Raw genomic sequence first — 23,433 nt, forward strand, 5'->3', positions numbered from 1 at the left:
CTGTACCCATAGAGTCCAGTAGAGGGCGGAGCCTGTGAGAGATATAACGTTGGGTTACGTATTGTAACCCTGTTTATTAGCAAAGGCGGAGCCCTCTACTCAGGGCACTGTCTGTCCTATTCCGCTCGCTGAAGGGAGGTGTAGGATGATAGTCAGGAGGCGAGGCCTCCTTTTATACGGTGTGATGCGCGCGCATTCAGGTAGGCCCGCCCAAGGCCGGCTACGTCTATAGAAGTCTCAATGGGAGAATGCTTGCATAGAGGGTAGTACCCATAGCGTCCAGTAGAGGGCTCCGCCTGTGCTAATATAACAAGGGTTACAATACGTAACCCAACGTTATCGTTTGGCTCAGGGGAAGGGACGCGGATCAGTGAAACTTCCTGCAGACTCGTGGGGACTCAGAGTAAGTTACGGCTCCTAACCGTAATAGCATAGCAGATCCAGAGATCCATACTCGTCATGTGCACAAGCATAGCTGCGGCCGGGAAGCCATTTTACTTAGGGGGTGTGGCCAAAAGTGGGGAGAGATTAACAGTAACATGTTGCAGCCCCTCCTCCAGCTCCCGGCTCCCGCGGCTATATTATGCACGAGTCAACAGCAGACTCAGATTCGCAAATCCTGACTCACTGTGCAAAACACAGCAGACTCGTGCAGACTCAGAGCCGTAACCGTAGAGCAGCAGATCCAAAGATCCAGCAGACTCGTCGTCATGCAGGAGTCAACAGCAGACTCAGAGATTCGCAAATCCTGACTCACTGTGCAAAACATAGCAGACTCGTGCGGACTCAGAGCCGTAACCATATAGCAACAGATCCAGAGATCCAGCAGACTCGTCCTCATGCACGGGTCAACAGCAGACTGAGATTCGCAAAATCGCAAAATGACCCTTTTTGTTTGTGATCAATATTTTGTATTAAAGCAAAAGACACTGTGTAGCGGAGGTTAATGTAACGTCAGTTTAATATGCTCGTGAAATGCAACAAGTTTTCGGTTTCACCGGTAGGATTTCTACGCTCTTGGTGATGCTGACTCATATGACTCGTATGATCCGGATCTCTTCAATGACTGACTCAGAAGACCCTGAGTCCGTAAAAGGATCCGGATTTGCCATCTCTACTCTCCAAACAGTTTTCAAACTCACATCACTCAGTGCAAGAAATGCTGTCGGAGCAAGAACAAGAAAGTGATCATGTTGACTGGTATCTCCCAAAAATTGCATATTTCAATGAGTGTCAAGATGTGATGAAGAAATGGTTAGCTAGAGCTGCCTCCTTTGAGCATGTGCCTCCTTCTGACCATGGCTCATACTGCATATAGGTCAAGTCCACATAAAGCAATATCAGTGGGCATGATAAGCAGAAAGGGTAAAAGTTCCAGTGGCAGCAATACATCTTCAACAGCTTCATCAGTAAGAAGAAAGGCAGAAGCAGAAAGAGCTGCGCTCAGATCACGTGCTGCTGCCTTATCACAGAAACACTCACTTGAAAAACAAGAAGCTGACCTGGAAGCAATGAAAGCCAATATCAGAGTTAAAATGGAAAAGCTTGAGCTTCAAACTGATATTGATGCTGCAAGAGCCAAAATTAAAACATTGGAAGCTTCTGAGGATGATGACTCTGATCCTGACCCTCGTGTGGGGGAGGAGCAGTGTGACACTGATGATTTCCAGGATGAAGAGAACCAAGGAAAAGCTGTGGAGAAGGATAATAAAAAGAGTTTCATAGACTCCAATTCAATACACTCAAGTCATGCAGCCCCTAGTGGTCATGTCCAAGTATTACAACCAGGGCCCACAACAAGGACAGCAGCATCAGCACAGCAGCATCACTCCATCCAGGTCAGACAAAGCTCTCGGACAGAAAGCAATGACTTTATTCAAGTAATGCAGCGACAAAACGAAATCACTGAAATGCTAATGAAGGAGCAACACTTAACATTACTCCCATCCAGAGAAATACCCATCTTTAAAGGAGATCCATTACAGTACCTTTCATTCATCAGAATGTTCGAACATATAATAGAAGATAAAACTGACAATTACAAACACAGGCTGTACTTTCTAGAGCAGTATACAGAAGGCCAAGCTAAAGACTTGGTAACAAGTTATACATGGATTCTAAAAAATGGCTTTTTGGAAGCAAAATACTGCTCCAAGAGAACTATGGACATCAACTCTTAATCGCAGCAGCTTGTTTGGACAAAATGTTGAACTGGAATACCATGAAGAGTGAAGATAGAAATGCAGTGCATTATTATGCTATCTTTCTTCGTGGATGTTGCAACACAATGGAAGATGTTGAGTTTTTGGATGAAATTAATAGCACATCAAACATGAGAAATGTGATTATGAAACTGCCATTTAAACTTAGGGAAAAGTGGAGAACAACTGCATATGCATACTATGAACACAATAAGACAAGAGCGAAGTTTCCAATAGTGGTCGACTTCATTGAAAAGCATGCACGCATGCATTGCATCAGACCCCATGTTTGGAGACATACAGGATGTCATGCCAAAAAGGGATATTAAAGTGGACACATCACCAAGCAATAAGCCTGCTCATGGTTATAAGGGAAGTAGTTTTGTTACTGTGACAAGCCCAAGAGTCAGTGAAGAGCAAAAACCTTTCCAAAACATCAAATCAGACCATAAAGGCATTACTGTTCAGAGGCGCTGTGTATTTTGTGCAGGAGAACACACCTCTGAAACATGTAACATGAACCAAAAATCTCACAATGAAAAGATTGAGTGCTTAAAAGCACAAGGAATTTGCTTTGGCTGTCTAACGAAAAGACGTCTTAGCAAAGACTGTCAGAAAATAATGAAATGTGAAGTTTGTTCAATGAAACATCCAACAATATTGCACATCTACAAGAAAAGGATTGAACAAAAAGACAACTGATAATTACACCCAAGCAGCTTCTGTAAGTAGCAGAGGTGTGGACTCGAGTCACATGACTTGGACTCGAGTCACCAATTTGATGACTTTGGACTCGACAAGACAAAATCACAAAACACTCGCGAATCGGACACCAATGACTCGGGACTGGACTTGGCAGGGCTCGACATTAACGACTGCCCGATGGCCCGGGGCCATCTAGTATTTAGCTCGGGCAATGAAGCCTCACCTGCTGGTTGCCCGATCGGGCAATCTATTATGCCAGTATTATGCAGCTCGCGGATCCAGTAATGAGTGACCCGACAGTAAAACTAAACATATCTATAACTAGTGTAGGTAGTTTGAGAGGTAATTAAAATAGCTACGTGTGATATTCTAACCTGAAGTGTGTGTTTTGTTCCGCTCACCGCTGCATGTGATCATGCAGAGCTGCGTGTCGACTCGTCAGCAGCAGCTGATCTCTCTCCCGTCAGATTAGACTTCACTCGCGTTTATGTCCATATCGATCAGATCCAGCTAGTTCTAGCTAATGATATGACTACCTGCTTATTAAAAGACACCTAAACAATAAGTCTCGCTATGCAACTGGGCATAGGCGGAGTTTGACATTTGCGCTTGGGGGGGCAAACCTTTTTTACTGACGTCAGTACACAGTCCCAACTATTGCGTGAGATGCAACATACGGATACAGTAGCAATAAAGCCAGCGCTCACCGCACTGAGTATGACTTTTCCATGCCCGCCGTACACACACACTCATATGGAAGGGGCGGTCTCTCCCCCCAACAACAGTGCATTACATAACTGTAAAACGTATCATAACTGTGCACATCTTATACTTATTTGATAACTACTATATCCCTTGGTTACTTGAACACTCTACAATATTATTAACCAGTGTCCTACCTTATTAAAATATTGATATACGAAATATTTGTATTGGAACAGTTTTCGACGTAGTAATGCTGTAATATATTTCAGCTACTAGGGGGGGGGGGGGGCAATGCCCCCCGCAAAATCCGCCTATGCAACTGGGTGAGGCCACAAAGTAGCCTATAGCGCAGCATTATGCATTTGTTTACATACCCACCGGAACCCAGAGGCATTACCAACAGATCAACGCACAATCAACCCATACAGGACATCTCTTTCTCCACATTAACATTAGTGTTAGACATCAGAATTGACTATTCTTGTCTGTCACATACTTTCTTGTCTGTCACATAAGTGGCGCAACTGAAGCGGTATTGCGCTAAAGGGAAATTATTTTGACCGAAGAGATTTAAGATTTGCCGGCTAACGGGAACTCTGACGTTGCCATTTTGTGTGATTCGCGGATGCGCTCGGCTCCTCTCGACTGCTGCTCGGGTCTGCTCGGTCAGCTTCCGGATGAGGAGGCATTCGTTCTACCAATTTACAGTAGATAACATTACAAACATTTTTAACAGGGGCCATAATAGTGTAAATAATGTTTGTTTTGGCAGATACAACTGAATGTAATGTTTTCTACTTTTTTACATCTGGGAAGGCATTTGCCTTCATCAGATGGAAAGTGTCTTGACCAACCACTTAAGTATTTCTTATAGCTATGCACGGCATGCAGGCGAGCACACACAAACAAGAACAAACAAACAAGTCAAATGAAGAATACAATTGAAATTGTACAATATAATATTGTGGTGGTTCATCTTATAATTCAGTCTAGAGAATGCACCAGACAGCATCTAAGACCTGCAAAAATCTAAATGTTCTAGGGGGAGGCCCCCCAAACCCTTCGTGCCATTTCGTCCGCGTGCATTTTTCAGGGCAATCTCTATTGGGCTCAGGGCCATCTGTAAATTAGCTATCTCCCAAAATCCTTAATGTCATGCACTGCTTGGACTTGGACAGCCGGTCCTAATCTTGCTGCTGAAAATCCATGCAGGGAGGGACTTTATTTTGCTGGGCCACCATGCGGGAAAGTCACGAGTCGTGCCTTTGCAGCATACCTGTATGCCCCACCTGTGTTGCTATGTACTACTGTATTTGTGCAGTAAATACTTGATTTCTGTTTGTTTTTTACAGTTCTGTAAGTTCACATTATTTACAATTTGTTTAGTTCATTACCTTTTTTTCTCAAAAGAACCGATAAGAGTATCGTTAAAGGACCGGATCGATAAGCGGTATCGATAAAAGTAGTAGTACCGTTAAAACCTTAACGATACCCATCCCTAATAACAACAAAATAAAACGTTAATGCCCTGGAAGTGGCAACTAGCTTTGGTTTGACATTTGATTACATGAAAGTTTGAGATTTACAAGAAATATTTTAAATGCTACTCTGTAAAGGGAATAGGCCTACTACTGTTAAAATAAAAGTAAGCAATGCACTACTTTTGAATTCATTATTGAATTGTGTGCATAACAATGCAATTAATCACAGAAAATAATTTGCTTAAATCATGATTAAAATGTTTAATCGTTGCTCAACAATAATAAACAGTCAGAAGTGTTACCAAATAGTTTAAAGCAGGGCTATCCAAACTTTTTTCACCGAGGGCCACATACAGAAAAATATACGAAGGGCTGGGCCACTCATTGTGGTGAGGTATATTGCGCGTGATGATGTGGCTACCTCCCCTGCTACTCTACCTGGTCGGCTACCGGTGTCGCTCCCGACGCTGAACACCCACAAGACACACCTGCGCTTGATGTGTGGCCTACCCCAGGCACCATGGCTTCCCCGGATCCAGTAAGAGTTTTTGCCATGATGACAACCCCGCTGCTCGCGGAGGACCTTCTCTCATGGACGTCTCATCTACCCGGGGTTCTGCCGCGAGGACTACGCTGTCTATGGGCCCAGGGAAATGGGAGACTTTCCCCCTATGCAGCGCGCACTTGCGACGGCAAGCCGACCAGCCCAGCGAGGAGGACCTGGCTTCTAATTCTCCTACTCCTGATGTCGGGTAACGTGAAACCGAATCCAGGCCCAGAACTGTCTCAGCTGCAAACGCCAGAGGAGTTTAGAACGAAAGACGGATTACGTCTTTTTCACCTTAATGTTCGCAGCATGATTAATAAGATGGACTCCATCAGAATATGGGCCGATTCGACTGACTCTGATATCATTGTCCTTTCTGAGACGTGGCTCAAAAAGTCGATTACAAATGATATGATAAATATAAAAGATTACAATGTCTTTAGAACAGACCGTGTGGGAAAAGGGGGCGGGGTTGCGATTTATGTTAAAAACCATTTAGACTGCACCTGCATCGAATCCCTAACAAAACCAAAATGCTTTGAACTCTCTGTAATTAAACTATCGCTCCCAAGTGGTTCAGACATTATAGTGGTCGGATGCTACCGCCCGCCCGCTGCCTCAAGCGAAGCCACGAATATACTCTCCAATCTTCTCCATAACTGGACTAAATCCGAGATGGTTTTACTCGGAGACCTAAACTGGGACTGGCAAACGGATTTACAAAACTCTTTCAAGGACACTTGTGACTCTCTCTGTTTGGTGCAACTAGTTAACTCGCCAACTCGGTTAAACCAAAAAGATTTAGAGAAGTCCACTTTGATTGATGTTATTCTTACAAACGCACCTCACCGTTTCTCCGCAGTAGGCACGTTTTGTAATGATATAAGCGACCACTGCGCAATTGCTTGTGTGAGAACCTGTAAGATCCCTAAAGGAAAGCCACGTCTCATTCACAAGAGGCGATTCAAACATTTCGATGAGCAGGCGTTTCTACATGATGTTTTTAATAGTGATTTACACATTGTTTCACTTATGACCGATGTTGAGTTAGCATGGAATTATTTTAAATCCACCTTCTTGGCTATATGTGACAAGCATGCTCCTTTTAGGACATCTAGGATAAGCGGTAAAGACAACCCCTGGTTTAATGATTCTATATCCTCTCTCATTCGACAGAGAGACACTGCCTGGGCTAAAGCAAAGAAATCGAATATTCCATTAGATTGGAATCTGTATAGGACATTAAGAAACAAATGCACTAAGCTGATTAAAGACTCTAAATGTGCCTACTATCTTAATGCAATACATGACAATTTGAATAACCCTGCAAAGTTTTGGAAACTTGTTAACTCCTCCTCAGGTTCTATCACTCCAAACAGCCTTCCTGATCTCTTAAGGGTAAATCAGAGTGAAATCAAGGGCAAAATAGATATTGCAGACAGCTTTAATAATTATTTTATTTCTGCTGGCTCAATCTTTGATTCTAGCAACTCAGGGATGATTGCTGCAGAAGGAGAGCCAGGTCCTCCGCCACTTGACCCTGATCAACTGTTCACCTTTGCCCCCATCTTGACCTCTCAGGTTCTCAAAGCTTTAATGAGCCTAGATGTAAAGAAATCTTCAGGCCCAGACAAGATAGAGCCGTTCTTCTTCAAAGTTGCTGCAGGTCTGATTGCAGAACCCATAACCTCTATTTTGAATCTCAGTCTTTGTGCTGGTGAATTGCCTAGCTCCTGGAAGTCGGCCATGGTTCTCCCCTTGTTAAAGGGCGGAGACCCCTCTGACCTAAATAATTATCGCCCTATTTCCAGACTGTCTGTAATGGCCAAAGTCTTTGAATCTCTTGTAAACGAACAACTGAAAAAGTTTCTAACTGACCATAATATTCTTAACGAGTCTCAGTCAGGCTTCAGATCAGGCCATAGTACTACTTCAGCGGCTATGCTAGTCTCAAATGACATAATTGAAGCACTAGACAAGAAAAAACACTGTGCAGCATTGTTTGTTGATCTGTCTAAAGCTTTTGATTCTGTGGATCATGCATTGCTACTGCAGAGGCTTGGCTGCATAGGTCTTGGCAAAATGGCTTTGAGCTGGTTTAAAAACGATCTATCTGAAATAACTCAGTGTGTCTCAGTAGAAGATTATACCTCAGCTGCTCTTACTGTAAACAAAGGTGTTCCACAAGGTTCTATTTTGGCCCCCGTCTTATTCTCCATCTTTATAAATGAACTAGGAAATGGGATAAACCCAGCACGGTTTCATTTATACGCCGATGATACAGTTGTTTACACAGTGGCTTCCTCTTTAACCCAGGCCATAGAGCTTCTACAGGATGCTTTTAATACACTGCAACACTCCTTGCTAAGGCTAAGACTGGTCCTTAATGCAAAAAAGACCAAGTACATGACCTTCTCTCGCTCTCGAGCTAATACAGCTGTCCCTCCGATTCTGACACTGGAAGGGACATGCCTTGACAAAGTAGCATCCTACAAATATCTGGGCATATGGATTGATGAAAAGATGGCCTTTGATGTTCATATTGGGAACCTACTGAGAAAACTTAGACCTAAACTGGGCTTTTTCTTCCGTTTAAAGAAATGTTTCCCGTCTGAAGCCAGGAAGAGAATTGTGCAGAGTTCCTTTCTGTCTGTATTAGACTATGGCGATGTGATCTATATGCATGCTCCTTCCTCCCTGCTTAAAAAGCTGGATTCTGCGTACCATACTGCTATACGTTTTGTAACGGGTGCAGGCTCTCGCACCCACCACTGCACTTTGTATCAATCCCTAGGATGGTCCTCTCTGTACCAAAGAAGACAATCACACATGTTGATTTTTATCCTTAAGTCATTGCTAGGTAAGCTGCCCTTATATATCTCCAGACTTCTGTCCTTTTATACTTGCTTTTATAATACCAGACGAGCAGCAAATGGGATGCTTTTAAATGTTCCTTTGATGCAGTCAGAGCTTGGTAAAACTGCATTCTCCCACTATGCTCCCTTTTTATGGAATACGCTGCAAGTAAAACTTTGTCGAGAGGCACTTCCTACTGTAAATGCTTTTAAAGGTATGCTACGATTAGCCCTTCATGAAACATGTAACTGTTTTACCTGATGCTATTGCTGATGTGATTATGCTTCTTGCCACTGCACAAATGGCCTTCTGTATTTATATTTGAATTGTATGTTTTTTTGTTTAATGCCCTTGTTTTATGTTGAAACTTGTTGTGTGCCGTGTTGGTCAGGACTCCCTGGAAGAAGAGATCTTGTATCTCAATGGGACATTCCTGGATAAATAAAGGATAAATAAAAAAAAAAATTTAAAAATCAGTTAAGTTATAAGTTAGCAACATGTAGGTAAATTAGGCTCGATACATGAATATGCTTTAAGAAAAAAACCGCCTACATCACAGCTATCTATAGGGTTTCATTTATCTTGTTGGCAGCTCATACCTTAACACAGAAGTGTCAGAGGTTATAATAAGATGAAATATGAAGGGTCTATTTCAAGCTTGTTATGGAAATAAGTTATAAGGCTTTTTTGTATCAATTTGTTAGAAAATGTTATCAACATGAATTTGATTGCATTTATTTGAAAGGTGGGCTTATTAACACATGAATACTACTGTGTAATATATCTGTACATATATATTTAAGAAGTACAATATAAGAAAAGCACAAGTTTCATTTGTGGGCCATAATTCATTATACTTTCTGAATTAGCTGAGGGCCAATTCAAAATGGCCAGCGAGCCGCATTGACACCCCTGCTTTAAAGTGTTAATTAAGAGTAGGAACATACCTGCTCTGTGTATCCGAAGATGAGGCAGTAAAACAGCGTCCAGTTGTTTCTGGAGTCTCTCGTTTTCCTCTTTGGAAAGAGACAGCTCCTCCTCGTGCTCTGCTATCGTTTTTTCAAACAGAGCAAATATATCTTCAACAGCAGCAGTGAGTCGCTGCTTCTTCAACGACAGCAGCATTTGGACTTTACTCATGTTTAATAGATCACCTTTTCCTGCAAACTCCGTTAAACACACCGTTTCTCTCTCCATCAAACTCTCAATCTGACTAGTGTTGCTAACGTGTTTCCAGCTAGCATGCTAAGCTAGCTCCTGTAGTCCGAGGTAAACGCTCCAGAAAAAGAGCACCGAGTCCATTCAGAGGTTTATCCAGACACACAGATGATGGATCAGTAGTGCTGGAGCTCACACGCACTTTATCGGGAACACAGAGAGAGAGAACCGTAGCGACAAGAGGCCTCCTTGATCCAGGTTCTTCTTCTTCTTCTCTCAGTTTTTGGCGGATTGCAAACAACTTTAAGGTGCATACCGCCACCTACTGTACAAGAGTGTATATCAGCATATCATCCTATCACCACTTGTGGAATTATACCACTGTATTTACGTTATTTTAAATTATTCCAATCAATCCTGTTTCACTCAAATACTTAAGAATGGCCTCCCTGGTAGCTCTTACCCCCTCACCTTCTGTTCCCAGTATCCCCATCAGGCTCCACTCCCTTCCTGCTCTCTGACCCTGTCTCGTAGTTGTTCCCTCTCTGTTTTGTACATGTTGCAGTGTAATATGAAGTGTTCCACATTTTCTTTCACTCCACACCCCCTGCATTCTTCAACTTCGCTTTTTCCCATAATAAACATTGTGTCGTTTAATCCTGTATGATCCAGTCTGAGTCTAGTGATGATGATCTCCTCCCGCCTGTTCCTTTCTGTATAGATCTTTGTTATGACTGATCTCTGTAACTTGTGGCATCTCCTCCCTTTCTGATCTTCCTCCCACATTTTCTCCCATATTTCCATACCCTTCTTCTTCATTATTGCTTTTCCTTCTCCTTTCCCAAGTGAAACTGGTATTGCTATTTCCTTAAGTAACGTATATGTTGCTAACTTATCAGCATGCTCATGCCCTTTAACCCCCTCATGTGCAGGCCCCCAGCATAACTGCACATATATGCCCCTCCTCTGAAGTCTCAGTAAGCAATGGTTAAGTTCAATGATTAAATCTTCTCTAACAGTTATTGTCGACTGTTTGCTTTCCAATGCAGATAGTGAGTCTGTGCATATCACCACCCTATCTGACCTCTTCAACCCATTGTAGCCCAATAATTGCTGTGAGTATTTCTGCTGTATAAACTGATAAGTTATTTGACACTCGTTTTGAGATTGATATTTTGAATTCTGGGATATTCACGCCTTCCCACGCATTCTTGCTTCTTAGATCCATCTGTGTAAATGTTGAGGTAATTGTAAGACTTTTCGTTCAGGTACATACTCGTTTTAATTCCCACTTCATTTATTTGACACTCTTTTTTCCTTTCTATGATACTCATATCTATGTTAGCTTCTGGGGAAAGCCATGGGGGAACACTGCTAAATGGGCTTGCTTTGGCAAACGTGATGGTCTCCACTCCATATGCCCTCGTTCTCTCCTTAATTGTCCAGCCAAACCCACGCCCTTGGAACTTTGTATATTCCCAGCAATCCTGCAGTATTCTGTTTGTGATATTTCCCTCTCCACTTTCTTGTAGCCTGACCCAGTATGACAGAGCAAGTTTCTCTCTTCTGATCTCCAGAGGTGTCTCTCCTGCTTCTATCAGAACTGCATTAATAGGGGATGACTTTATCGCTCTAATACACAGCCGCAATGCTTTATATTGTAGTCTATCAATTTGTTGCCTTTGTTTACGTTTTTGCTGCTGCTCCATACACTATACAACCATAGTCTATTGTGGACCTGATAATTGATCTGTATTTGTCTATTAATGCTTGTTTGTCTGCGCCCCAGCATCCAGCTACAGCTCGTAATGGCTAAATGGGCTTCCTTTAAGAGCTGGGAACTTCACTTCCGGTGCGGTTTGAGGACGTCAAAATAAAAGCGAGAAGGATTTCTTCTTTCCGGTTTTAAGATGCAATTGGCATCCGGACGTTACCGCCTACTACTGGATAAATAATAAAACCACTCTTTCCAAAAAAAACTATTATCACTAACAGAAAATACTCATATAGGGAAAATAAATAAACATCATTAAGCTAAACAGGTCGCAGGCACACAAATCAAATATCTGTCTAGGAATTACAAATGTTTGGCATATCTGAAGCTAATGTGCTTGCAAGATTTGTGCTGTTCGGAGTTTGCATCCTCGTGGTTGATTGACTTATTGTAAGCTGCAGAGGTGGAATAAGTACTCAGCTCTTGTACTGAGTAAAAGTAGAAGTACTCAGATCTAGTACTTGAGTAAAAGTAGAAGTACTCAGATATTGTACTTGAGTAAAAGTAGAAGTACTCAGAACTTGTACTTGAGTAAAAGTAGAAGTACCAGAGTGTAGGAACACTCTGTTATAGTAAAAGTCTTGCATTCAAGATGTTACTGAAGTAAAAGTACAAAAGTATTGGCATCAAAATATAATTATATTCTATCTGACCAACAGTGGTAATACAACCCTTCTCCGTCAGGTGAGCCTTCAGGGAGTTGAAGATGTGGAGCTGCTGGTCGATGTTCAGCGCCAGGAGCTGCTGGATCACCTTGCTGGGGTTCGGGCCCCTGAGAGGAGAGGGGAGATAATTAGGGAGGGAAATTACTAAGATTAGAACCATCAAATCTCACCATCGATCCCAAATAAATTGATGGGTGGTAGAAGAATAAATACGAAAAATAGGAACATAACCTTTAAGTTTATTTATTTATTTGTATTATATATACTATTTTGTATGTTCTTTCCCACTATGACTATGTATGTCATTGAGTATAGTATTCCTGTCATGCTATGTTCTGTCTTTGTTATATCTTGTTGGCTGTTCTGTTTGTCTTCTATGTTGAAAAGAAGTATGTACCATTGTTAATACTTGTATGCTTCTTCTCAATGAAAGCATTTGAAACAAAAAATATGAACATGTTACATTTGAGGGTTCCTTTTCTGAGGGTTCAAGCTGGAACCACGTGCTTTATCTGCTTTGAGTTCGTTTATAGAAAGTGACTACATTGCATTTTTACAGTCTGATCTACATAGTGAACTCAATATGAAGTTACATTTAAAATATTTGTTTTCAGTAATCATGAAGTCTCAAAGGCACCCTTCAGCGATATTGACCAATAATGAAAAGTCTCCAACTAAATTCAGTTTGCATACTTTAGTTTCCATCCATCCATCTTCTCCCGCTTATCCATGGTCGGGTCGCGGGGGTAGCAGTTCCAGCAGAGAGCCCCAAACTTTCTTTTCCCTGTCGTCATCAACCAGCTTTGACTGGGGGATCCCAAGGCGCTCCCAGACCAGCGAAGAGATATAATCCCTCCACCTGGTCCTAGGTCTACCCCTTGGTCTCTTCCCAGCTGGACGTGCCTGGAACACCTCCCTAGGGAGGCGCCCAGGTGGCATCCTAACTAGGTGCCCGAACCACCTCAACTGGCTCCTTTCGACGCGAAGAAGGAGCGGCTCAACTCCGAGTCCCTCCCGGATGACCGAACTTCTCACCTTATCCCTAAGGGAGACACCAGCCACCCTGCGGAGAAAACCCATCTCGGCCGCTTGTATCCGCGATCTCGTTCTTTCGGTCATGACCCATCCTTCATGACCATAGGTGAGGGTAGGAACTAAAATGGCCCGGTAGACAGAGAGCTTTGCCTTCTGGCTCAGCTCCCTTTTCGTCACAACGGTGCGGTAAAGCGACTGCAGTACCGCTCCCGCTGCTCCGATTTTCCGGCCCATCTCACGCTCCATTGTTCCCTCACTCAAGAACAAGACCCCGAGATACTTGAACTCCTTCACTTGGGGTAAGGACTCATTCCCTACTTGGAGTGGACAGTCCATCGGTTTCCTGCTGAGAACCATGGCCTCAGATTTGGAGGTGCTGATCCTCATCCCAGCCGCTTCACACTCGGTTGCGAACCGATCCAGTGAGTGCTGAAGGTCGCAGACCGATGAAGCCATCAGAACCACATCATCTGCAAAAAGCAGTGGTGCAATCCTTAGTCCACCGAACTGCAGACCCCCTCCCCCATGACTACGCCTCGAAATCCGATCCATGTATATTACAAACAGGATTGGTGACAAAGCGCAGCCCTGGCGGAGGCCAACCCTCACCGGAAATGGGTCCGACTTACTGCAGAGGACCCGGATACAGCTCTCGCTTTGGGAGTACAGAGATTGGATGGCCCTGAGTAGAGACCCCCTCACCCCATACTCCCGCAGCACCTCCCACAGTAACTCCCTGGGAACTCGGTCATACGCCTTCTCCAAGTCTACAAAACACATGTAGACCGGATAAGCGTACTCCCAGGCCCCCTCCAGGATCCTTGCGAGAGTAAAAAGCTGATCCATCGTTCCACGACCAGGACGGAATCCGCATTGTTCCTCCTCAATCTGAGGTTCGACAATCGGCCTGACCCTCCTTTCGAGTACCTTAGAGTAAACTTTCCCGGGGAGGCTGAGTAGTGTGATGCCTCTGTAATTGGCACACACCCTCTGATCCCCCTTTTTAAAAAGGGGAACCACCATCCCAGTCTGCCACTCCTTCGGTACTGTTTCCGACTTCCACGCAATGTTGATGAGACGTGTCAACCATGACAGTCCCTCAACACCCAGAGCCTTCAGCATTTCTGGAGTGGATCTCATCCACCCCCGGGGCTTTGCCACTGTTACCTCATTCACACCAACGCAACTCCGGTTCAAGCTCCGTGCTAGAGCTTTTCAGGTTCAGAACCGGTTCTTCGGTTTAGCGGAGGCTCTTTTCACACCGCCCACCGCCTTTTCACACCGACTGGTGCTGCGTCATTGCGTCATGACGCAACCGTTTGCGTCATGACGCATTCGTTTGCGTGCCTGCTTCATAAAGCCAAACCACGCAGAAACCCCTCACAGCTGACACCGACAACAACAACAATGGCCGATTGTGCTCCAGCTTCCTCTGTACCTCTTCGGAAGACCAGATTCCCAGTAGGTAGCTGGTCTCTTCAGTGGACCCCTGCTGCTTGTTAAGTTTCTCCATCGTTGTGTACAAACTGGATACAACGCCGGCTTTTTGTTGTTGTTCAGGAGTTGATCTGTCTCTGCCCCTGCCCCCGCCTCGACGTAAGCGTGACGTATGTGGTGCTTTTGCTCTGGCCGGACAATTTTTTGGTGCTTGAAACTAACCGGATTCCGGAGCTAAGAGGCTGCTCCGCTGCGGTGTGAAGAGGAAAACCCGGTGCTTTTCAAGCTCCAGCTCCGAACCGGCCCTGAAAACACCGTTGGTGTGAATGAGGTATAAGGAGTTGTTTGAGGACCTCAGTGACCTCCCCCCGGGAGATTGGTGTTGATCCCCCGTCATACTCCAGCTCTGCCTCTAACATAGAGGGCGGAGTTGTTGGGTTCAGGAGTTCCTCAAAGTGTTCCTTCCAACGCCCTAACACTCCATCAGTTGAGGTCAACAACGTCCCATCCTTACTGTACACAGCTTGGATGTTTCCCTGCTTCCCCCTCCTGAGGTGTCGGACAGTTTTCCAGAACAACTTGCCGCCCGAAAGTCCTTCTCCATGTCTTCTCCAAACTTCTCCCACACCCGCTGCTTTGCCTCGGCCACGGATGAGGCTGCTGCCCTTCGGGCCTGTCCATACCTTGCAACTGCCTCGGGAGTCCCCCGGGATAACAAATCCCTGAAGGCCTCCTTCTTCAGTCGGATGGCTTCCCTGACCACCGGTGTCCACCAGGAGGTTTGAGGGTTACCGCCCCTTGAGGCACCTAGGACCTTGAGACCACAGCTCTCCGCCGCGGCTTCGGCAATAGAGGCTTTGAACACCGACCACTCTGGTTCAATGGCCCCAACCTCCACAGGAATGCCCGAAAGGTCCGCCGGAGGTGTGAGTTGAAGGCCTCCTGAACTTGGGCCTCCTCCAGACGTTCCCAGTTCACCCGAACTACACGTTTGGGCTTACCAGGTCTATCCAGAGGCTTCCCCCGCCACTCGACCCAACTCACCACCAGATGGTGATCAGTTGACAACTCCGCCCCTCTCTTTACCCGAGTGTCCAAAACATAGGGCCTCAGGTCCGATGATACAATAACGAAATCGATCATGGACCTTCTGCCTAGGGTGCTCTGGTACCACGTACACTTATGAGCATTCTTATGTTCGAACATGGTGTTTGTTATGGCCAATCCATGACTAGCACAGAAGTCCAGTAACAAACCACCACTCCGGTTCAGATCAGGGGGGCCGTTCCTCCCAATCACGCCCCTCCAAGTGTCTCCATCATTGCCCACATGTGCGTTGAAGTCTCCCAGCAAGATTAAAGAGTCCCCTTCAGGAGCCCCATACAGGACTCTTTCCAGGGTCTCCAAGAAGGCTGTATACTCTGAACTGCTGTTTGGTGCATAAGCACACACAGTCAGAGTTTTCCCCCCCATAACCCGCAGGCGTAGGGAGGCGACCCTCTCGTCCACTGGGGTAAACTCCAACAACGAAGCACCCAACTGGGGACTTGTGAGTATCCCCACACCCGCCCCACTTTAGTTTCATGTTTGTTTATTTATTCAGTGTCAGAGGAAGACATACAACAACTCAAGAGACGGAGATAACTCTTTAATGGTTATTAGCAAGCTAGCTAATTGAATGTTCAAGCAACAGTTTGTTTTCTTCAAGAAATAAAATACTTTCTCTAACAGTCGGAAATAAAATAAATAACCTCTAACTTTGATGATGAATTCCTTCACAGTCACTGTACATTGCTAATTAGGTTATAAAACATATGAACAAGCCATAGCTGTGTGTTTACCTGATGAAGCTGGCAATGTAGACGTTAACAAATGTAGCAATGAGGTACTGGCAGTCGAACTGGTCCATAATGCCACCGTGACCCGGGATCGTGTTGGCAAAATCCTGGAAGAACAAACAACAGTACATCTGATCAGACTGCTGCTATGAATATAATATACATGGAGCAAAGACAACAGACATTAAAGGGATGGTTGGATTATTAAGTAAACAAACGTGTCAGTGTTATGACCGGCTCGTAGGCCACAACGGAAAGATGACAAGACGTACACGAGTTTCCAAAAACCACGGCACATTTATTGCGGTTGTTCAATATAAAGTACAAGATGGATGGACGAAGGGAGAGGATCGCCGTGTTACTCCTCCTGCGGCCGGCTTGGAGAAAGTCAGGGCCGCCATTTGACTCGGGGCAGCTGGGCTTAATAGCACCTTGGCGCCGGCCAGGTGTCCGCGATTGCTCTGATTGGCCTCTTCAGCTCCACCCCACCATAAGACCTGTAACACACCTTGCACACAGGCTCTGGGGCCGTCACAGCCCCCCCCATAAAATCAGGGTCCCCATCGGAACCCTGGTGCCTACACACAAACGGAAACACCCCACAAAGAACATGGCGCCCACAACAACGAAGAAAAACAAACAAGTCACTGACTAGTTCAGCTAACTATAACGCGTTAAATTTTTCTTCCCTTTTTTTTTTTTTTCTTCTTTTTTTTCTTTCCCGCCATGCTCCGGAACCTGGAAGACACCCCGACCTGGTAAACCGGTTTGCCAGCAAAATACGCAACACTCTCCTGAAGTGAATACCCCTGAGCACGACCTCTCACCTCACCACCATGAAGAACACTCTCCCTTAGACCCTCCAGAGATGCATCAGGACGCTGTTCCTCCACCAGCTCAGCGTGAGAAACCGACCAGGGAATCTCGAGACACGTCACCCCATGCTGCGGTGAGGCCTCATCGATTTCAGCTGTGCTCATGACCTCTGTCTGCCCACGTTTCATTCCCCGTGTCACAGCGCATGCTTTAAACACGTCAGGGTACTCAGTTTCGCTCTTGTCTGGCTTAATACTAACCAGGGTCACTGGCGCCATAATAGCAGGAGGTGCCCCATCAGCCCACACACGACTACCTGCAATGTCGTTACCAAGTATCATCGTGACCCCATCTATGGGCAGAGCGGGCCGCACGTCAACCGCTACTTCACCCTCAAACAGATCCGAACACAGCATCATTTAATGGAGAGTCACCCGAAGAACATTTAATCTGATTCCAAGTGTCGGAATGAACAACCCCATGTATGTGTCCTCTGAAAATGGTAAGGCAGATGCCAAAATGAACGAATCAAATGATCCAGTGTCTTACCCGCACCTTCTCATCGTTCCCCACCAGAGAAACAAACCCCTCAGTCATGAAAGGCAAATAAGACTGTAGTTCTGGGCTAGACCTCTGTGGTTTCAACTCACCGTCTAAAGGCCCAGTCACCTGCTCAGCGACAGGTGCCACGAACATTGCTGGCCTGGGACTACCACTAGTCCCTTCCTGCTCAGCTTTAGCCCTAAATGCATTGCAGTCTTTTCTCCAGTGCCCTTGCTCATGACAGTAATGACACACATTGTCAGGCTCACGTGCACCACGTCCATACCCACTGTCCTGCCCAGCAGGTCTCACTGGAAGACCAGACCACGCTCCCACACCCAAGGAATTTCCACCGTGACTGCTTTGTACGGCAGCATCTCCCTTAACGTGTGTTAAAACACAGTCATCTGCTAATGCAGCAGCTTCAGCAGTTGTCCTGACTGCGTGCTCACTGATATACACTGCAATGTGCTCCGGTACAGAATTTTTGAATTGCTCCAAAATAACGAGATCCCTCAACGTCCCGTGAGAATCAACGTCAGTTGCCGCACACCAGCGATCGAAATGGGTGGAAATATCCCGAGCAAACTCAAGGTGAGATTTATCACCTCTCTTCCAATTCCTAAACCGCTGACGATAAGCTTCAGGCACCAGCTCGTAAGCCCTGAGAACGGCAGATTTAACTAAATCATAGCGCAAATAGTCACTGCCACTTAAAGATGAATAAGCCTCCTGAGCCCTCCCGGTTAACACACACTGTAACAATAACACGCGAGTGGCCTCAGACCACCTCATTACACCTGCGAGAAGTTCAAACATTGAAAAAAAAAAATCCGGATCCTTCTCATTAAACCTCGGAACCAACTTCAAATCATTTAAGTCATCCACTGACCTCCCTGGGGCCCCGCTTTGACTCGCTGAATAATCAGGAAACAGGACATCAGCCGCTACTTTGCCCTCTCTAATTAATTCCAGTTTCTCCCTCTGAAACTCCAACTTAGCCTGCTCAGTTTCCTGCCTCAATTTCTCCAAGGACACCGCTCTTTCCAGCTCAATGCCCTGTCGCATCTTCTCCACGGCCAACTCCTTTTCCGTCTCCAACTCTAAGCGTAATCTGAGTAACTCCTTCTGTTGCTCGAAAACTCAAAACCGCACTTTGACCCGCCATTTATTTTGTGCGCCCGGGGACAGGAGTATCAAACACTTTACTTTTCAACAAACAAGCCCTCAAAATGGCTTTCACCGACAATTTCACTCTTTTATCGCCAACTTCAAACCCATAATACTGAGCTATGTTCACCAATTGATCCAAGAAACCTTCAGAAGTTGCAGCCACAAACGCCCCCACAATATCCTCCATATTTACCGATATTTACCCAATAATATCTATTTACACAGAGGAAATGCAATTTCTTAGCCCACCTGTGCACACAGTAGGAATGAGCAGCCCCGCTAGCTGACTTCTTAATCACAAACTTACTACATAACTCCCCCCCTAGTCTTCATGAGGCGTAACGGTGGGTACTTATGCACTTAAAGCCCGCTGGACCGAGAGAGGCGACCAGGTAATCGGCAACCCCCCTGAACCACGGAAGTGCTCCCGAGCAAGTTAAGGGAAAAGGGAAAGTGAAGCTCTAACCGCCGTACCTCAACACTATCAAAGCCCCCCCGGACGAAACCCAAAGGGGAAACGCCTCTTGAACCCACCAGGGGAAACACTCCTACAGGTATTGTATACACAGGCGGGACCACTACCTCCTATTTTTCAGCGAATATTTAAGAGAACAGATCACCGCTATCGGACAAAAACACATCTCATCAAATCCCACAAACCTGGGACCATCCGCGTTCCAAAATAACGCCTAGGCACCCGTAGAGTGCATCCACAACACCATATAAGGCCACATACATCACTGTCCTCAGAGGGAATCCCCTCAAAAAAAAAACTCAGGCTACCAACTAGCCATGAACACAGGCTAATTCAGGCACAGCTAACGCCAAAACAATCCAACCAACTCCCGGTTCATACTCAAGTTCACGATAGACGAGCCCCCAGTTGTTATGACCGGCTCGTCGGCCACAACGGAAAGATGACAAGACGTACACGAGTTTCCAAAAACCACGGCACATTTATTGCGGTTGTTCAATATAAAGTACAAGATGGATGGACGAGGGGAGAGGATCGCCGTGTTACTCCTCCTGTGGCCGGCTTGGAGAGAGTCAGGGCAGCCATGTGACTCCGGGCAGCTGGGCTTAATAGCACCTCGGCGCCGGCCAGGTGTCCGCGATCGCGCTGATTGGCCTCTTCAGCTCCACCCCACCGTAAGACCTGTAACACACCTTGCACACAGGCTCTGGGGCCGTCACATCAGAAATCCCTACATTGATCTTGAAGGCTCTCTTGAAGCCACTGGCGAAGAATCCTCCGAAGGGTCCCATGATGGAGGCGAAGGAGGAGAGAGCGATGCTGTGGATCTGGAACGGATACAGACGCACCGTGGTCTGCGGTGACAAGGAACATGTGTCAGACTGAAGCAGAGACCAGCAGTTCAATCAAACTAAACTAGTTATTTTGCTAAAATAGGACTTGCATCCCGAGGCTTTTAGTATCAAAATCAAACCTGTCTGAGAAAAATATAATGAGGTTGAAACATATGATAAAAAAAACCTGGTGTTAAACAGGACTTCGGTTCAGTTAATGTGTGCTCTAGAAACAACATTTAGATATATTTGAACTTGAATTAATGAGTAACACAGGATTAAAACTAAATAACATAGCTGACAACAAGTGTTGCGACACAAATACATGATTCTGCAAATATTACAGATCCCTCTTGTTTTTTGGCATACTGGATTTGCAATATAGTGATTTTATTGTTTCATAGTTACATTCATGTTTATATGACTTGTGATGCCAGAAAACAGGAAGGACAGATGAAGGCCAGGAGAGTCTTACCCATCCGGTGAAGGACTCCAGAACGGAGGGCAGGGTGTAGTCCTGCAGCTGGAAAAGCTCCAACGGCTCGCAGTCCACCTGGAACCGGTTGGAGTCGTTGTTGAACTCCACCGGGCAGACGAAGTAACGCCAGCCGGACATCACGTAGGAGAGCTGGGGAAGAACAAGCTTCAAACACTATAACAGTTTCTTTCTTGTTAATGTACAACTTTATTATGAGTTATTTCCCAGACTAATACACCCTTCTGCTGGCTTTTAACCGACATAGGCCCCAAAACACTGTGATATCCTTCTCTATGTGAACATAGAGCCTGGATTATGACCAGACATCACAGGATTGATGTGTCTTGTACGCTGAGTTCATCTTATCCGCTTCACAAATGTTGTCTTAGATCAGGGGTGCCCAACCTTTTTTGAACCGAGAGCTACTTTTAAAGTTGCCAGTCTGCCGAGATCTACCAGTCCAAGCGTCCAGGCGTAGCCATTACTGACAGCCTACTACCAGGTAAATACACACTTCTACTTGTGTAAAACTGAGTAGTGTTGCTACAAAAGTATAAATTAGGCTTACTAATAAGACAACTCAGATCTGAAGCTACACAGGAATCTGCTGCCAACGTGCAATAAAAAAGACAAAATTAATAGAATCAAACACTTTTTTTGTTTCATTTAGTAGAGTATACAAATAAATGCCTTTTTAAAATAGGATGCAAGCAACACTAGTTTCTTAACTTAACCTGAATTGATAATAGACTATAACCTTTATCTTTATCTTTTACCATTTTGTACAATAATTATAATGAATAAGTTCAAACAAACAAAAACTTACAGCTGATTAATAACGGTATCTAACTTGAGTTTTTATTATATCAAAAACCTGTTGAAATGCTACTGTTATTTTTACTGTCCCCAAAAAGCATGTCGGCAGCCTCCAGGAATGCTTCTTTCACAACTTCGCCGTCTTTGAAAGACTCTGGCCTGGCGCCACGAGGGGGCAAAAGGGGGCATTTCCCCCTAAGTTGTTTTATTTGCCCCCTCACTTTGAGCATCATTCAGCCATCGAAAAGTTACATAAATGTCACAATTATTAAATAACTTTAAATAATTATTTTCCCCAACACACGTTACTATATTTAGATCAGATATGTGGGCAGGCAGTCAAGCAACGTGTAAACAAGCCTCAACCCCAAGTGAGCTTGTAGTCTTAATTAATGTTAGCATGTGTGCTTATCTGTAAACACAGTCGGATGGGGGACCAAAACGTCCCTGTTTTCCGGGCAAAGTCCCCATTTTCGGAATGTGCGTAAAAAAACATAGAGCAAGGTGAAATAAAATGTTACATGTCAGTAAAAACAGAGTAACAGTGTTGTGCCTGTTTGTAGCGTTAGTGTATTTCTTTTTCTAATACTTCTTCTTCTACCCATGGATGTATAATAAGAAGCTTCTAATTCAATGTACCTTCCCGCAAAATATTGGACAAAAGAAAGTCGGCTAGTAGTGTCAACTAAATCCATAGTATTAGAACAAAAGTGATTTAAACAAGGTAAATTACGAATGTATGTTCTCAATCGCCAAGTGTGGGATTGAATATTACATTAGTTTAGATTAGATTTATTGTCCCCAGGGGGAAATTCATTTCCACAGCTCTGTGAAAACAAGATGAAATCGACAAAAAATAAGACAACTACAGATAGCACCACACATGATGCTTACCTGTTATTATTTATGGATCAGGATTTTGCCAAAGCGAGCCCTTTTACTATAATAATAATGTTATTATATAAACCGTATTGGTACAATGAGCGACATCTAGTGACGGATTTTTATTCTGTGTCTGTCCATTGGGTGTAGTATTTGATCCAATATTACATTTGGTTTATATATTAGTCACTTTCTTATGGAATGCCAGGTTGACGAAGGTACGTTTTAACCGTTTGTTTTTTCGTTCTAATTGAAATAACAAAAAAAGCAGAAACGGGTCGTTTTTTGGTTTTTCAATTTTGCCCCAAAACGAAAAAACGGAAATTCAGCTCGTTTTTTCGTTTTTCTGTTCTTACTGTTAAAACAAGTATAGCACTCAATGTTTCGTTTCCATAAGTGGGTGTGTCTCCAGCGCCTCCTTGCTTCTGATTGGCTAGTGTGCCCTATGCTTGCGCTGTACTCTTCAAAATAAAGGTTCTACGTATTTGCCTTTAGACTGCGTTACAAATATACGTATATTATTATATTCATACATACAAGTACAGAAGACAGTCTGTCCGTATGTCTGTCTTTCTATGTATATGTCTGTCTCGATGTCTTTCTATCTCGATGTCTGTCTGTCTTTCTGTAACTATATTTTAGAGTTTAAAGCGTAGCCACTTTTACTCCACTCCATGTATTTAAAACCTTTAGTAACTTTACAGATTTGGATTAATTATGTGAAATGTAATCAACACTTAAATCAGACTTTAGTTCCACCTGGAGTAAATCCACCAGCTACCCTGCAGTATACAAAGTCATTCAAACAGCTGCACCTTTACCAGCTTTGAGAACACTTTCATGATCAATCATTATAAAACATATCATATATTGTTCTGAAATGGACCAATCTGCAAAATGACTACTTTTACTGTCTTTTGACGAGAATACTTTTCTACTTTCACTTGAGGAACATTTTGAATGCAGGACTTTTACTGTAACAGAGTATTCCTACACTCTGGTACTTCTACTTTGA

General features: G+C 44.4%; 1 long non-coding RNA gene and 1 pseudogene across 1 annotated transcript; one reads left to right on the forward strand and one right to left on the reverse strand.

Annotated features, from left to right (window-relative positions):
• Positions 1–23,433, forward strand: part of LOC117534283 — an 865,641-nt pseudogene that overhangs the window by 492,421 nt on the left and 349,787 nt on the right.
• Positions 12,159–20,179, reverse strand: LOC117534318. Its single transcript, XR_004567183.1, has 3 exons — positions 20,144–20,179; positions 16,406–16,509; positions 12,159–12,199 (listed from the first exon to the last, which is right to left on the reverse strand). It is a non-coding gene; the product is annotated as an uncharacterized LOC117534318 (long non-coding RNA).

Source organism: Gymnodraco acuticeps, unplaced genomic scaffold (assembly GCF_902827175.1).
Source record: "Gymnodraco acuticeps unplaced genomic scaffold, fGymAcu1.1, whole genome shotgun sequence".
In the NCBI taxonomy this organism is placed as follows: domain Eukaryota; kingdom Metazoa; phylum Chordata; class Actinopteri; order Perciformes; family Bathydraconidae; genus Gymnodraco; species Gymnodraco acuticeps.